This window comes from Bos javanicus, chromosome 2 (assembly GCF_032452875.1).
Source record: "Bos javanicus breed banteng chromosome 2, ARS-OSU_banteng_1.0, whole genome shotgun sequence".
Taxonomy (NCBI): Eukaryota; Metazoa; Chordata; class Mammalia; order Artiodactyla; family Bovidae; genus Bos; species Bos javanicus.
This window is the reverse complement of record NC_083869.1, coordinates 108390177-108405172: the sequence shown is the minus strand read 5'-3', so window position 1 is coordinate 108405172 and position 14996 is coordinate 108390177. Positions and strand designations below refer to the sequence as shown.

General features: G+C 39.9%; 1 pseudogene; it reads right to left on the bottom strand.

The window, feature by feature from the left end:
• Positions 1–12834: 12834 nt before the first annotated feature.
• On the bottom strand, positions 12835–13491 carry LOC133256201 (large ribosomal subunit protein uL1-like; annotated as a pseudogene).
• Between the last annotated feature and the right edge of the window lie 1505 nt (positions 13492–14996).

Genomic DNA, 14996 nt, shown 5'->3' with positions numbered 1-14996 from the left:
TGGGAGTGTTGGACCATAAAGAAAGCTGAGCACTAAAGAATTGATGCTTTTGAACTGTGGTGTTGAAGGAGACTCTTGACAGTTCCTTGGACTGTAAGGAGATCCAACCAGTCAATCCTAAAGGAAATCAGTCCTGAATATTCATTGGAAGGACTGATGCTGAAACTGAAACTCCAATACTTTGGCCACCTGATGCAAAGAACTGACTCATTGGGAAAGACCCTGATTCTGCAAAAGAATGAAGACAGGAAGAGAAGGGGATGACAGAGGACAAAAGATGGTTGGATGGCATCACCGACTCAGTGGACATGAGTTTGAGAAAGCTCTCGGAGTTAGTGATGGACAGGGAAGCCTAGTGTGCTGCAGTCCATGGGGTTGCAAAGAGTCGGATACACATGAGCGACTAAACTGAACTGAGTCTGGTTCCAGAGGCCTTCCTATAACCCCTATAGTTTCTGTAAACTTAACTACAACTTGGCTTAAATAATGAAGAAAAACATTGGAAGTTCAGAAGCAGAATGATTGCTAAGGGTAGTATAATCAGTGATCACTGTTTTTAATTCAAAAGGACCTAAGTTCTTTTGATCTATCTGTTCTGCCATACGCATTGTTGGTTTCACCATAAGGCAGGTTCCTTTGTGGATACAGGCTGTCCTAGCTTGTATTTGGAAAAAGAGAAGAGGCAGAAAACCTGGCTCTCAACATTCATTATAAAATGATCCTCCATTCCAGGCTAACCAGGCTAACTTAGGACTCATATCCAATTCTAGACCAGAAATAACCACTGAATAGTGACATAAACGGAGAGTCATCTGGCATGGAAAAATATTTCAAGAGTTAATCAGTTTGTCGACTATAGTATGTTGGCTCTAGTTCAGTTCAGTTCAGTCGCTCAGTTGTGTCTCACTCTTTGCGACTACATGAACTGCAGCACGCCAGGCCTCCCTGTCCATCACCAACTCCCGAAATCCACCCAAACCCATGTCCATTGAGTCGGTGATGCCATCCAGCCATCTCATCCTCTGTCATCCCCTTCTCCTCCTGCCTTCAATCTTTCCCAGCATCAGAGTCTTCTCAAATGAGTCACCTGAAGCATCAGGTAGCCAAACTATTGGAGTTTCAGCTTCAACATCAGTCCCTCCAAAGAACACCCAGGACTGGTCTCCCTTAAGATGGACTGGTTGGACCTCCTTGCAGTCTAAGGGACTCTCAAGAGTCTTCTCCAACACCACAGTTCAAAAGCATCAATTCTTCAGTATTCAGCTTTCTTTATAGTCCAACTCTCACATCCATACATGACCACTGGAAAACCATAGCCTTGACTAGACAGACCTTTGTTGGTAAAGTAATGTCTCTGCTTTTTAATATACTATCTAGATTGGTCATAACTTTCCTTCCAAGGAGTAAGCATCTTTTAATTTCATGGCTACAATCACCATCTGCAATGATTTTGGAGCCCAGAAAAATAAAATCAGCCACTGTTTCCACTGTTTCCCCATCTATTTGCCATGAAGTGATGGGACTGGATGCCATGATCTTAGTTTTCTGAATGTTGAGCTTTAAGCCAACTTGTTTACTCTCCTCTTTCACTTTCATCAAGAGGCTTTTTAGTTCTTCACTTTCTGCTATAAGGGTGGTGTCATCTGCATATCTGAGGTTATTGATATTTCTCCCAGCAATCTTGATTCCAGCTTGTGCTTCTTCCAGCCCAGCGTTTCTCATGATGTACTCTGCATAGAAGTTAAATAAGCAGGGTGACAATATACAGCCTTGACATACTCCTTGTCCTATTTGGAATCAGTCTGTTGTTCCATGCCCAGTTCTAAATGTTGCTTCCTGATCTGCATACAGGTTTCTCAAGACGCAGGTCAGGTGGTCTGGTATTCCCATCTCCTTCAGAATTTTCCACAGTTTATTGTGATCCGCACAGTCAAAGACTTTGGCATAGTCAATTAAGCAGAAATAGATGTTTTTCTGAAACTTTCTTGCTTTTTCGATGATCCAACGGATGTTGACAATTTGATCTCTGGTTCCTCTGCCTTTTCTAAAACAAACTTCAACATCTGGAAGTTCATGGTTTATGTATTGCTGGAGCCTGGCTTGGAGAATTTTAAGCATTTCTTTACTAGCATGTGCTGCTGCTACTGCTGCTAAGTCGCTTTACTCGTGTCTGACTCTGTGCGGTATCAGGCTCCATCAGGCTCCACCTTCCCTGAGATTCTCCAGGCAAGAACACTGGAGCGGGTTGCCATTTCCTTCTCCAATGCATGAAAGTTAAAAGTGAAAGTGAAGTTGCTCAGTCATGTCCGACTCTTAGTGACCCCATGGACTGCAGCCTACCAGGCTCCTCCGAGATGAGTGCAATTGTGCGGTAGTTTGAATATTCTTTGGCTTAGAAATGGCTATAGGTGAAGCCTACAGACAGACCAATTTTTATATTCTTTCTTCAGAATAATCATAAGCCATAATGATTTCATCATAAAGTTTATGAATTAGAACACCTCTAAGTTAACCTCTAGTTCTGCCAAATATGATCTTATGAATTCATTCAATTTTATTAACATTTCTCATAGAAAAACCATTCCTAAGGAAATATTTCTATATACCAGAATTTTTCTGGAAAAGCATAATTAATTTACAGCAGTTGCCATATTGGTTGTTTATAAGGGAATAAAGGGGAAACATAAGGCACTGACTTTGCTGTCTTTTGCTATCTTAGGGGAAGGTATCTTTCACCATATCCTATGATCTATCCATATTTTTCCTCATGTTAAGTGCAGGAATGAACCTTGGGCAGGTCTAATGTGTGAGTATGCTGAGAGATGCCACACCTGAAAACCTGGTCTTTGGTTTGGTTGGTCTTACAGAGGACCATCAGAAAGGTTCTCACGTCGTGTTTGTACCATGATCTGGCACACAGGTAGGCTATCTCAATACCATTAGCAAAGTACATGAGAATACGCCTGAACTCCAACAATGGAAAATGGGAGGTTGTCACCAATGCAAGAACTCTAACTCCATGTAGGTGCTATCAGCAGCTGATCTATTTTCCTATGGAGACTAAGAGACCTGAGATGCCTTCATCTGGGAACATAGCTTATTGTATCCCGCTTTTGTAACAAGCTTCAATTTCCTTATCCTTTGCCATTAAAGATACATTATATTCTATAATTGTGTCTACTGGCCTTTTACCATCAGTCACATCACTGTCCCATGGAGACCCTCACGCAGTTATACAGGAAATTGAGCAACAGCAATTTGAGAACCAATCACTTTCTTTAAAGTCTCTGTCCTTGAAGTCTCAGTCTAGAAATGGCTTAAAGATGATTTTTCTGACACGTCCTATATGGTTCTGCTGGCATCTGGAAACACCCTGAAATGATCGAAGAGCTCTGCTTATATCATACAGCCAATGGACTGGTGTGACTACACCTGCCTTGCCAGGTAGAGTAATTCTCTACTGACGTGAGTTCTTTAGAACCTTGCTGCTCAGAAGAATGGTCCACACAGTAGCAGTGTCCACTAAAATCTAGTATCTGGGGTCCTGCCCCAAACCTCCTGATTAAGAATCTGAATTTTAACAAGATCCCCAAGTGTTTTGTATACACATTAACATGTGGGTAGCTGTCATTGTTTTAGAGTACTGCCTTCTTTGGCTTATAACACTTTTCTCCCTTCCATTCCTTCATTAAATAGGAAATTCATATTAAGTCAGTCAAACAACCACTGACAAATACCAGTCTTGAAGACATATCTTCAGAATTATGTAGTGAGTGAGAGAGACATGCATAAATGATATACTCCCGAAAGTACATGTGGTATCTCTAAGATTCTAGATATTCTTACCTTATGAATCACTGAAATAATTATCTGAATAAGCAATTAACAGAATTAAGTCTAAAATGTTCTCTTAAAAAAAACTATGTGAAACACAAAGTTACCTAACTTAACTAAACAGAACCGTTTAACTCAAGTAAAGAGACTTGGGAAAGCATCATTGCCATTCTCAAATACGTGAGGCTGGTCACAAGAGAAGGCACTCTCTACAAAAAACAAAAGACAGAAATAGTGTAAAAGGGAAAACGTGGCTAAGAGGCAGATTTCAACTTTGTGTGAGGAAGACATCCTTAATAGAACTATCCATGATATTAATATGAAGGTCTGAAAATTATTATCAAAAGGGCATTGAAAATAAAGTCCATTATTTGACCATGGACTAGATGATATCAGCCCATCTGTCTCTCTGCCCATCCTTATCCTCACTCATTGCTTCCTCCGCCCATTAGGCTAGCTCTGTTCTTTCTCTGATATGTGTACTTATTCCACGGAGGGGTTTCATACCTGCTGCCACCTCAGTGTGAATGATTATCCCCAGCCATTTCCCTGAGAGGCATCTTCACTCCAGGCAGGTCCCTGCTCAAATGTCCCTTCTGCTATGAAGGTATTTCTAACCCTTCTATCTAGAATAAATCCCCCTCTTTCATCTCTCTCTTTACTAAGCAGTCAGGCTAAGATAACACAAACCTCAAATTCTCAGTTCTTACAACTGAAGATTTCTCTTGCTCATATGGATGCATGTTCCTGAGGACTGTGCCTCTGCTCAGATCTGTGGATCTGGTCCACCGTCCTGTTCACATGACAGAGGGGGAGAATAGCTAAAACCCACGATCACTGTAAAAGTTTCTACCCCAAACTAGGGAAATCTGAGTAAGAGTGCTGGATTTTATCAATGTCAATGTCTTGGTTGTGTATTATAGGATATTTTGCAAGATGTTACCATTGGGGGGAAATGATAAAAAGGCCATGGGGTCACTCTGCATTATTTCTTACAACTGCATATAAACCTACACCCATTTCAAAATTAAAAGTGTAGTATTTTAAAAAGTATCTGCCTTATCAGATGTGGCACATATCACATCTAATCACACTCCATTGGCCAACACAAATCATATGGACAGACAGAGAAATATACCTGCCCACGGGAGGCCAAGCAAACCACATGGCCATGGATGAGATGTACAGCTTATATAACAGTCAGGATCCCATGTGGAAAACAGAAACCACATTAGGTTTTTCACAAAAGATGATTTAACGTAATGAATTATGATGTTAAAATAATTCTTGAAGACTAAGAAACCAGAGAGCGAGCAGCTACCACTCCCAGCTTTGGGAAAAAAGGGAAGAGGTTGATTAGAAGGAGTTAGAAGCTTGAAAGAGGAGAGGCTGTCTCAGAGAAGACAGGACACTTCCCAACTGATGTGTGTACCCCAAGAATCTGGAAGATATACTACTATCCTCATTTCTGAAATTGATCACAAGATTATACAGGTATTGGCAATACAGTAATAAAATAAGACATCCAGTCCTCATGGAGCTTATAAATTAATCAAGAAGATAGATGATAAAAGGTAACCAAATAAACAAGTAAATATATAATTTCAGGTAGTAATGAAAGCTATGAAGAAAAATAAAGGAGAGTTTGGTAAGTTTATGTTATTGTCTTCAAACACTCACTTTACTCTTACTTCCTCCTTTTATTACCCTTTCCCCATTTCCTTTGCCCTCAGCCAGCACCACAGGTGGTTGGGGTTCTTTAGTTGGTAGAGTGACCCAGACCCTCCTTCCTAAAGAGGACCTGATTCTCAGTGGTCTCACTTTTGTTTTGGTTGATATGGTTTTCCCTTGACCTTCACTAGAGGACATGGAAAGACTAAGAGTGCCCAAGACTCTGGATTCGAGTCTGCTGCTCCCTGCCTCCATCATGTAGAAGCAACTCAATTTCCCCTGGTAGTTGGGATCAATTTCCCCAGCCAGTAGGATACCCCATTTTTCACCAAAATGACCAATCTCACCTTCCAATTCAGCGAAACCAACATATCCCCTTGTGGATGTCTCCCTTGAGGACCAAGGCCATCAAGACTGCAGACTTCAACATTCTGGAAACAAAAAGTAAAAATTCTGCAAGAAGTTCATAAAAAAAAATTTTTTTTGAAGAACCATTCCTGCTTCTATTCCTTGATTCTATGAACCATGCATTTTGGCTTGGGGACAAACAGCACCATATAGTCATCACTGATTTTACCCTATGAGACAGAACCTCAGAGTGTTGTCTCCAGTTGGTCATTATACCATTCTAGCAGGTCAGTTACTTCTGAGTGGTGGAGTGGAGTATGTGATATATTTGATGTCGAAGCTATTATCGATCTCACTACTTACCATCATAGTCCTTACTTCACAGGTGACTGGGCTCACACGACTGAGTGTATCTAGTCCAGTCATATTTTAGGCAGCTGAAAAATAACCACATGAGGTGTCATTGACCTACAGCACCCAACTGTGAAAAATACTTGGGCAAAATTTCATTTATTGCTTGAGACCACAGGCCCCCAGTTGACTGGCTGGCCTTAGAATTGTTTTGGGTCCCCTAGGAATTAGCCCTCAATTTAAAGATAGTATATGTCAACCCCTTACTTCATAAGTATTTTCCCTTTCTCCAGCATTTCCCTCTTCTCATCTCCTTTCTCATAGTCACTCCAGTAAACTGAAGAGTTAAATGAGTGTTTGAAAACAGTAACAAAAATTTGCCAAAATTTGCCAAAAAATTTGCCTCGTGTCTCTATTTTTCTTCATAGTCTCATCACTACTTAAAATTATATCATATATTTATTTATTTATTCAGTCACCTTTTATCATCTGTCTTCTTGATTAATCTATAAGCTCAATGAGGACTGGATGTCTTATTTATTATTGTATCCCCAACACTTACAACAGTTCCTGGACCTTAATCAGCTCTTAATAAATACTTGTTAAATGAACAAACATTCTTGGAAGAACATTTGGCAACGTGTATCAAAAGCTTTAAAAAAAAAGTGTGAAGTCTATGATCTAGAAATTTAACCTCTGGAAATTTATCCTTAAAGATACTTTGTATGAGTAAAATTTAGTATTTAAAGAACTGCTTATTTCTAACATAAAATCTGAAAAAAAGAAACTAACCTAAACATACAACTGGAAATTATTTATTCATTTATTCAACAAATACTTATAAGTGCCCACTAAGTACCAGAACACAGTTAGGTGCAAGAGACACTAAAGATAATAAGACCAATGTGGTCTCTCAACGAGCCCAGAGGGATAGATGTTAAGAGACTATTTTACTTTTAAATTTTATAATGCAGCAAATAACTGAATGTTAGCTTATAGATACTTCACTAATAATAGTAGTGTTAATGAGGATACTTTACATTTGCATAGCACTTCTAACTTTTCAAAGTAATTCTCCAGCCATTATATGTCTTAAATTTAGGTCATATTAAACTGAATTTGAACTTCATTATTATATATTTTCTGAGAAATGAGTTGAGAGAGAGTAGGCCCTTTTACATTAATTATGGACATATAAGATGAATCAATCAAATTCCACTGTATTTGCTATTAGGATCAGTTGTGTGTGGGGAAAAAAGACACTTTCTGTAGGGTTTGGAATAGGATGCAGCAGAGAAGATTATGCAAAAGAAACAGTTCTTTAAATTATCTATGCTTTAAATAAACTCTGAATTCATTGTCTTTATGAGGTATCATTAATAGTCTAGAAGAATACCACCATTTTGCAAAATCATGTCCATTAGCAGAAGTAGATTTATTTACTACTGCAAGCCCCTCACTTGCATGGGCTCCACACACCACATGATATTCAATGGCCATATGTTTTTATAAAATAAACAAAAAAATTTATTTCCTCAATCAGTTTAGACTGTCATCTCTTTCCATCAAACTTCCCCTCTTTCACATTTTGCTTTTTTTTGTTAAGTTGTGCAGGAGTGGCCACAAGCATGCCTTCTTACTGGATATGCAGTGACACAGACAAAATATTTCTGTTGGCCTATTTTTATATAAACAATTTTATAAAGGATATTAGAAAAGTCAAGGTCCTATGTGAGATATATTTAGGACAGTTATAACAAGGCCTGGTGAGAGCCAATATACAGCTCTACCTCCATAGCTGAAGTTTAAGGGTTGAGAGTGGACTGTCAGCAGCTCAGAGTGCCAAACTCATCAGACATGAGTGAAAGTCACCTCAAATCAGTGTCTTAGCACTATTTTGGTGGCCCAGTATCACAAGTTTTCATGAAGGAAATGCTGCCCTTACTAATGTGTGTAATTCATCCACAAAGACACTCTAAATCTGAGGCTCATAGATCATTAGGGCATCTGGTCAACCCCATACATGAGGTAGAAGGTCAGAGAGCATCCCAGTAGTTGAAAGGAGGGCCAAGGTCCATACAGATGACCCATATGACCCATAGAGACCATCCATTTGACACTGCCAGTCCCAGCCAGTCCTCAGAGAAACGGGGCGATTTGGAAGAAGGCACTCAAAAGCACAGGGTCCCCTGAGGCGCAGCACCGAGTGTGGCAGCATCGAGTGTGGCAGCCTGGCTCACTAGACACAAAAGGCAATACTAGTCATGGCATTTTTAATATCTAGTTCAAAGGATGTTGACTTACAAGATACATGTAGTTAGGGTTTGTTGAAACGTATTTATTTGGTTTGCCATTACTTCCATGTGTAATCAAATTATTCCAGTCATCCCAATGCAGAAACAGCTTTCAGGAATATTCCTAATATCTGCTGTGTTAACTTACCCAGCACATGATACAAAGGAGTAAGGCCAGAGGTCATGTCATGATATGACACTTGCACCAGGAAAATGTGGACAGTGTGCAGTGGCAAGAAGCAAGGTTCAAAATCAGGGGGCCAGAACTTAGTCTATGAAAAAGGTTTTTCAATCATAATAGCTCATGTATGAAAGGAATATTGATAGAGAATTTTTCCTAAATTTAATAATCTTAATAATTCACATAAAATTGTTAATAAAAAAAGTGTGAGGCCAAAGGACCTTCTAAACCATTCATACTAAAATTGCCAAAAAAGAGACTGAGGTATCTTTTTATTTTCTATACAGAAAATACTACATACATTATCACAAAACAAGATGACCAGAGTATGCAACTAAAAATGTAAGAAAAAGTGATATAGAGGGTTCAGGATGGGGAACACGTGGTGAATTCATGTTGCTATATGGCAAAACCAATACAATATTGTAAAGTTAAAAAATAAAATAAAATAAAAAATAAATAAATTTAACCAAATATGCAAAATAAAAGTATGTTAGCAAGTCTACTAATAGACCTATAATGTTGCTGGATTTTGTGACTTCTCTGGGCTTATCTCAGAGAAGGCAACGGCACCCCACTCCAGTACTCTTGCCTGGAAAATCCCATGGATGGAGGAGCCTGGAAGGCTGCAGTCCATGGGGTCACTGAGGGTCGGACACGACTGAGTGATTTCACTTTCACTTTTCACTTTCATGCATTGGAGAAGAAATAGCAACCCACTCCAGTGTTCTTGCCTGGAGAATCCCAGGGACGGGGAGGCCTGGTGGGCTGCCGTCTATGGGGTCGCACAGAGTTGGACACGACTGAAGTGACTTAGCAGCAGCAGCAGCTGCGCTTATCTGGTGGCTCACCAGATAAGAACCTGCCTACCACTGCAGGAGACACCAGATATGAGAGTTTGATACCTGGGTAAGGAAGATCCCCTGGAGAAGGAAACAGCAACCTGGTCCAGTATTCTTGCTTGGAAAATTCCAAGGACAGAGGAGCCCATGGGGTCACAAAGAGTCAGACACGACTCAGTACACATGCATCACACCATGACTTTTATGGCAGTCAACTTTAAAATTTGTAACTCACTGTGATTTCATTTCCCACTCAAAATAAATGTTTACCTTCATGTCTAAATTGTGTTCACTTTTGAAAGAAGGTCTTAAAAACTGTATAACCTTCCAGACTCACAAAACCTAGATCTATCCCTGTTTATAGGATTACATCTTACAGACTTCAAAATAGCTGACTTGTCAATTGAAATTCGTCTTTGGCTATAAAAAGGGACATGGATTTATGAGTTCCTCTGGGTAAGAGCCATAGTATTTACTCCCCAAAAGGAGTCATTCATACTTAGACTCGAACAAATACATATATTTTTATCAAATGAAACTTTCACCAGATGTAAATCTGCATTACAAATATTCCTTAACCTCTTCACTCTGTTTAGAGATTGATTCCTATCATGCTTGTTGAAGTTCCTGTTCCAGAAAATTTATTTAATTCCTAAGCAAGGTTTACATTAATTTCATCTTTGTTTTCTGACTAGTTCATACTTTCATGAAATTCTCCTGGGAGGAGTTCCTAAAGTCTTGAGGACTGTTTCAGCCAGCTGTGCTGTGCTGGAGTAAGGGCCAATGTGTGTAAATACGAGAAAGGTTACCAGGTCAGCAGATCCTGGTTGGGCCCTCTGCCTGGGCTTGGTCTGCATCCTCTGGGGTGCGGTTCCACACTTCATGGCTGGGGAAAGTGACTTCTACAGCCACATATGCTGTACATGACCCAAAACACACCACAGTGGAATCGGAGCACTTTAGTTCAGGGTGGTCACTGTCAATGCAGCAGATGGGAGAGAAGAGCAGGATACCAGTGGGAGATATTAAAAACTGGAACACTTTAAAGCTAATCTTATATAATAATCTGATTTTAAAGCACTTTCCATGGGATGAGGCAGGAGTAGCACACAGTACATGTTGGTACAATCACTATGAAAAGAATGAGTTATGACCAGTAACTTACTCTAGATTCAGCTTTCACAAGTAAACATGCCCTTATTCCCTGAATTTCTGTTGGCTAGGGCAATTAAGGTGAAATGTGCTAACCAAACCAAAATCAAAATCTCAGTGGGTACATGCATGCTCAATCATGTCCGACTCTAGCACTCTGTGTGACCTAACAAAATAAAACTTTAATTCTAACCGATACAAAATCCAGTATGAATGCTTGTGTGACTGTCCTCCAGATGGTGATTCAGGAACCCAGGTTGCTATAATCAAATGACTCTGCCTTCCTGTTGCCTTGGTAGCACATACCTAGCAGATAGGAGGGTTCAGAAAATGAGGATCATGCAAGACTTTCTGTGTACACCAAGACTACAGGCAGAGTTTATCACTTCTGCCCACATTGCACTTGCCAGAACCCAATCAGGTAGATTCACTTGCAGGAGAGACAGGGAAATCTCACTTAAATGAGCATAAAGAAAGGAAAGGAGAGAATTCCCTGATGGTCCAGTGGTTAGGACTCCACCCTTCCACTTCAAGAGGCATGAGACTAAGATCCCATATGCCTCATGATGTAGCCAAAAAACAAAAAATTTAAAAAAAAAAGAAAAGGAAATGAAATAGGTTTGGCGCCACTGGTAGTGTCAACATAAACCAGCTAAACCTTGAGTTTCAATGTCAGTTCTTCATACAACAAAAAACAAATTTGCATCCAGAGAAAACTTTAAACATTCCATTTGTTGCTGGCAATCACTTATTTGTTTTATGTTTTAAATTAATATAGAAATGCTAGGATCTGATGTGTATGATTCTTGTGTTTAAATAAATTGAACGTCTCTTTTCTCTTATATGGTTCTTGACTGATGTACGCTACAGAGATTGAAGCTGATAATTACTTAAAATTCAGAAACGTTGTCACTTTGGTCAATCTACTATGTCTTCCTCGCCTTCTGGTTAGATTATCGATATTCTCTGTCCCCTGTCATGCTTTAATTCAGTCCAATCTCCTTCCCACGAGAGTTTTACAAGGCACTTGCAGTTAATTTGATAAACTAAACTGAGGAGTTAAGTTGGTTAATAATGCTTTCAGATATTATCATGTCCCTGTTATGATTTGCATTTTAACAGTAATTTTTCAATGCTTTCATCAAAGAATTTTTTTTTTTTAAATTTTCAGGTCAGCCTTAGATGGGAGGTAAATGCGTAAAATTTTCCTCTCATTTGAAGTTAAGACTTCTTACATGGCTAATCCTATAGCTCTTCTTGGAGATTCAAAATGCACATGAGAATATTATAGGTCCAGGGAAATCCTACAATAAAGACATCAGTGTCCTTTGTTTATTCCAGTTTGCTAAGCATTTTCGACCGCAAGAATTTTCCTTAATTGGTTTTTGGTTTGGGGGTCTTATTGTTTCTTTTTTGTTTTTATGTAATTCATACTCAAATCATGAAATATTTCTAATGGAGGAAATATAAAGCCTAACAGCACATCAGTTGAGACAGGGGATTTGCAGGTGGCTTCAAGAGCCAGTCTCACTGTGTTGGTGGGGCTATTGGCTATCACTGGCTTCAGCTCTTTCTCATCCTTTCATGGCCCAGTCTCACACATATTTCTGGAGCTCCTAACTCTCTGTTTTATCCTTCAAAATCAGCATATCCCCAATGACAGATTTAAAAAAAATAAATATGAATTTCAACAATCAATCCTCTCGTGGGAATTCCAATCTCCCTCCTATTTAAATTAAAGAAAATTCAGTCAGCCTCAGTGTTTTCTTTAGTCTGTTCCACATCAAAAAAATTTAAATCAGATTTCAAATTTTTCTCACTTTGGGCTTTGCACTTAAAGAGAAAAGAAGAACTTTGTCCTCTTAGAGGGAAGGATTTTAGGAAAAAATAAACCAAATAAATCCAATAAGCCCCATGCCAGCAGTCCCCTACTTGTCCACCATTTACCCTTTGGAGAAAAATAAATAAACTTTCCGTTTGACTCTCCCTTGCTGACAGTCTCTTCTAACTGTATCACAAATTGAACATTAAAATAAATAAATGAATCAAACCAGCTGCTATAGGATGGGAAACCCAAAAATGTGTGAGTAGGACATTGTTGAGAATGAAAACCTCAGCATCAACTGATCCAAAAACATCCAAGTTTTTCTTTTTTTTTTTTTTATAGTGGAGTATGGTTTATTAAGCTGTGCTTTAGTACAGGTGCTCTAAGGCACAAGGCCCTGACATTCTGCCAATTTTTCTTGAGCAAGGACACCAGGAAGCTGAGAGCTAAGACGATGTTGTACACAACCTCATCATCTGTCATCGTCAGGTGGCCAACAGTCACTGCCAGACACAGCACCTTCTTCATCTGGAACTTGACGGTGGACTTCACCTCATCAACTTTGGCCACCGTGTTCTCATTGTGGGTCAGCAAGGAAGGGAACTTGCCAGGCTTGTTCAGGCCTGGGCCCAGGATTCATGGGATCTGCTTGATCAGAGACTCGGAAGCCAAAAAGGCATCATACTTCTTGGCCAGCTTCTTGACCAGTTCCTTGTTCTTGTTGAGTTTCCTCAGTGCCATGTGGGGGATATCCACAGCCTTGGCTTCTTCACAGTGCTGCTGGTCCCACAGGACACACATGGAGAATTTGGGGCGGGGAGTGGACTTAAGCCTGACGGTGCCCAAGAAATTTTTGTCCTTCTGAGAGTCATAGGCCTACAGGCTGACCTGAAGCACCACCATCTCCAGACACTGCAGGTACTTATGCTGGTTGCCAGGCAGGACTTCCCCCACCGCTTCATAGTGTGTGTTGCAGGAGACTTTGCTCCTCATGGTTCCTCACGCTGTGATAACTGGAAAAGCCGAAAACATCTAAGTTTTTGATGTGGCCCTCATCTTTCCCCTCTGGGGAAAAAGGGATTTTTTTAAGCAACAGTGACAGTGATGGCCATATCAAAATGAAAACAAAATTTCATGTAGATGATTCCCTAAAACCTGACAGTGAAAAGAAATGCAGGATAATCTTGATCAGCTCTCTATTTACATCCACTACTGCTGCTGCTGCTAAGTCGCTTCAGTCATGTCTGACTCTGTGCGACCCCATAGGCGGCAGCCCACCAGGCTCTGCTGTCCCTGGGATTCTCCAGGCAAGAACACTGGAGTGGCTTGCCATTTCCTTCTCCAATGCATGAAAGAGAAAAGTGAAAGTGAAGTTGCTCAGTCATGTCTGACTCTGTGCGACCCCATAGGCGGCAGCCCACCAGGCTCTGCTGTCCCTGGGATTCTCCAGGCAAGAACACTGGAGTGGCTTGCCATTTCCTTCTCCAATGCATGAAAGAGAAAAGTGAAAGTGAAGTTGCTCAGTCATGTCTGACTCTCAGTGATCCCATGGACTGCAGCCTTCCAGGCTCCTCCGCCCATGGGATTTTCCAGGCAAGAGTACTGGAGTGGGGTGCCATTGCCTTTTCCTCCATCCACTACTAAGAATCCACAAAAATCAACCATCAGAAGAGCAAAAGACAGCACCCGCCAGGTTGCCTGAGTTACTAAAATGACCAGAAAGGTCACCTGCATGCTAATGTGTGGTGGTTTCTCACCTGTAGTTATTAATACTTTTCATTGATCAGAACCCCTCCTCATCTCAACTCCAGAAATTCGGCTTTTGCTGTTTTATATATTGAAATTCCATGTAGCATTTTGTCTAAAGAAAGAATTGTGATGCTTAGAAATATTTGGAAAACATTATTGTGTGAGAATGCACTTGATAAACTGAGACCTAGTGTGACTTATTTTACAGTATTATATTGAGTATAATTTGCACAAAGGACATGGACACACCTCGTGTTCATTCAGTGATGATTTTAATATGTGTAAACACTCATGTATATATCAATTAGATAAAGAGAATTAGCATTTCCTTCATCCAGAAAGTTCCTCCAGTCCACTTTCCACTCAGCATTCCTCCTTTCACACACACAGAGACACTCTGATAACCACTGATTGGATTTCTATCACCATTGATCCCTTTCACCTATGCTAGAGCTTTATATGAATGGAATCACCTAGCACATACTCTTTTGTGCCCAAATTCTTCCTCACAACATATTATCTATGAGATTCACTCATGTTGTTAGATGTAACTGAAGTTATTTTTTTTTTCATTGTTGCATAGGTTTCCATTATAAACAGGTCACAATTTGTCAATTCACATGTCGACAATCTAAGGAGCTATTTCCAGTTTGAAGCTACTACGAATAAACCTGCTATCAATATTTCTGTTCAAGTCCCTTTGTGGTCATCTGTTTTCTTTTCTCCTGGGTAAATACTTTGAGGAGAAT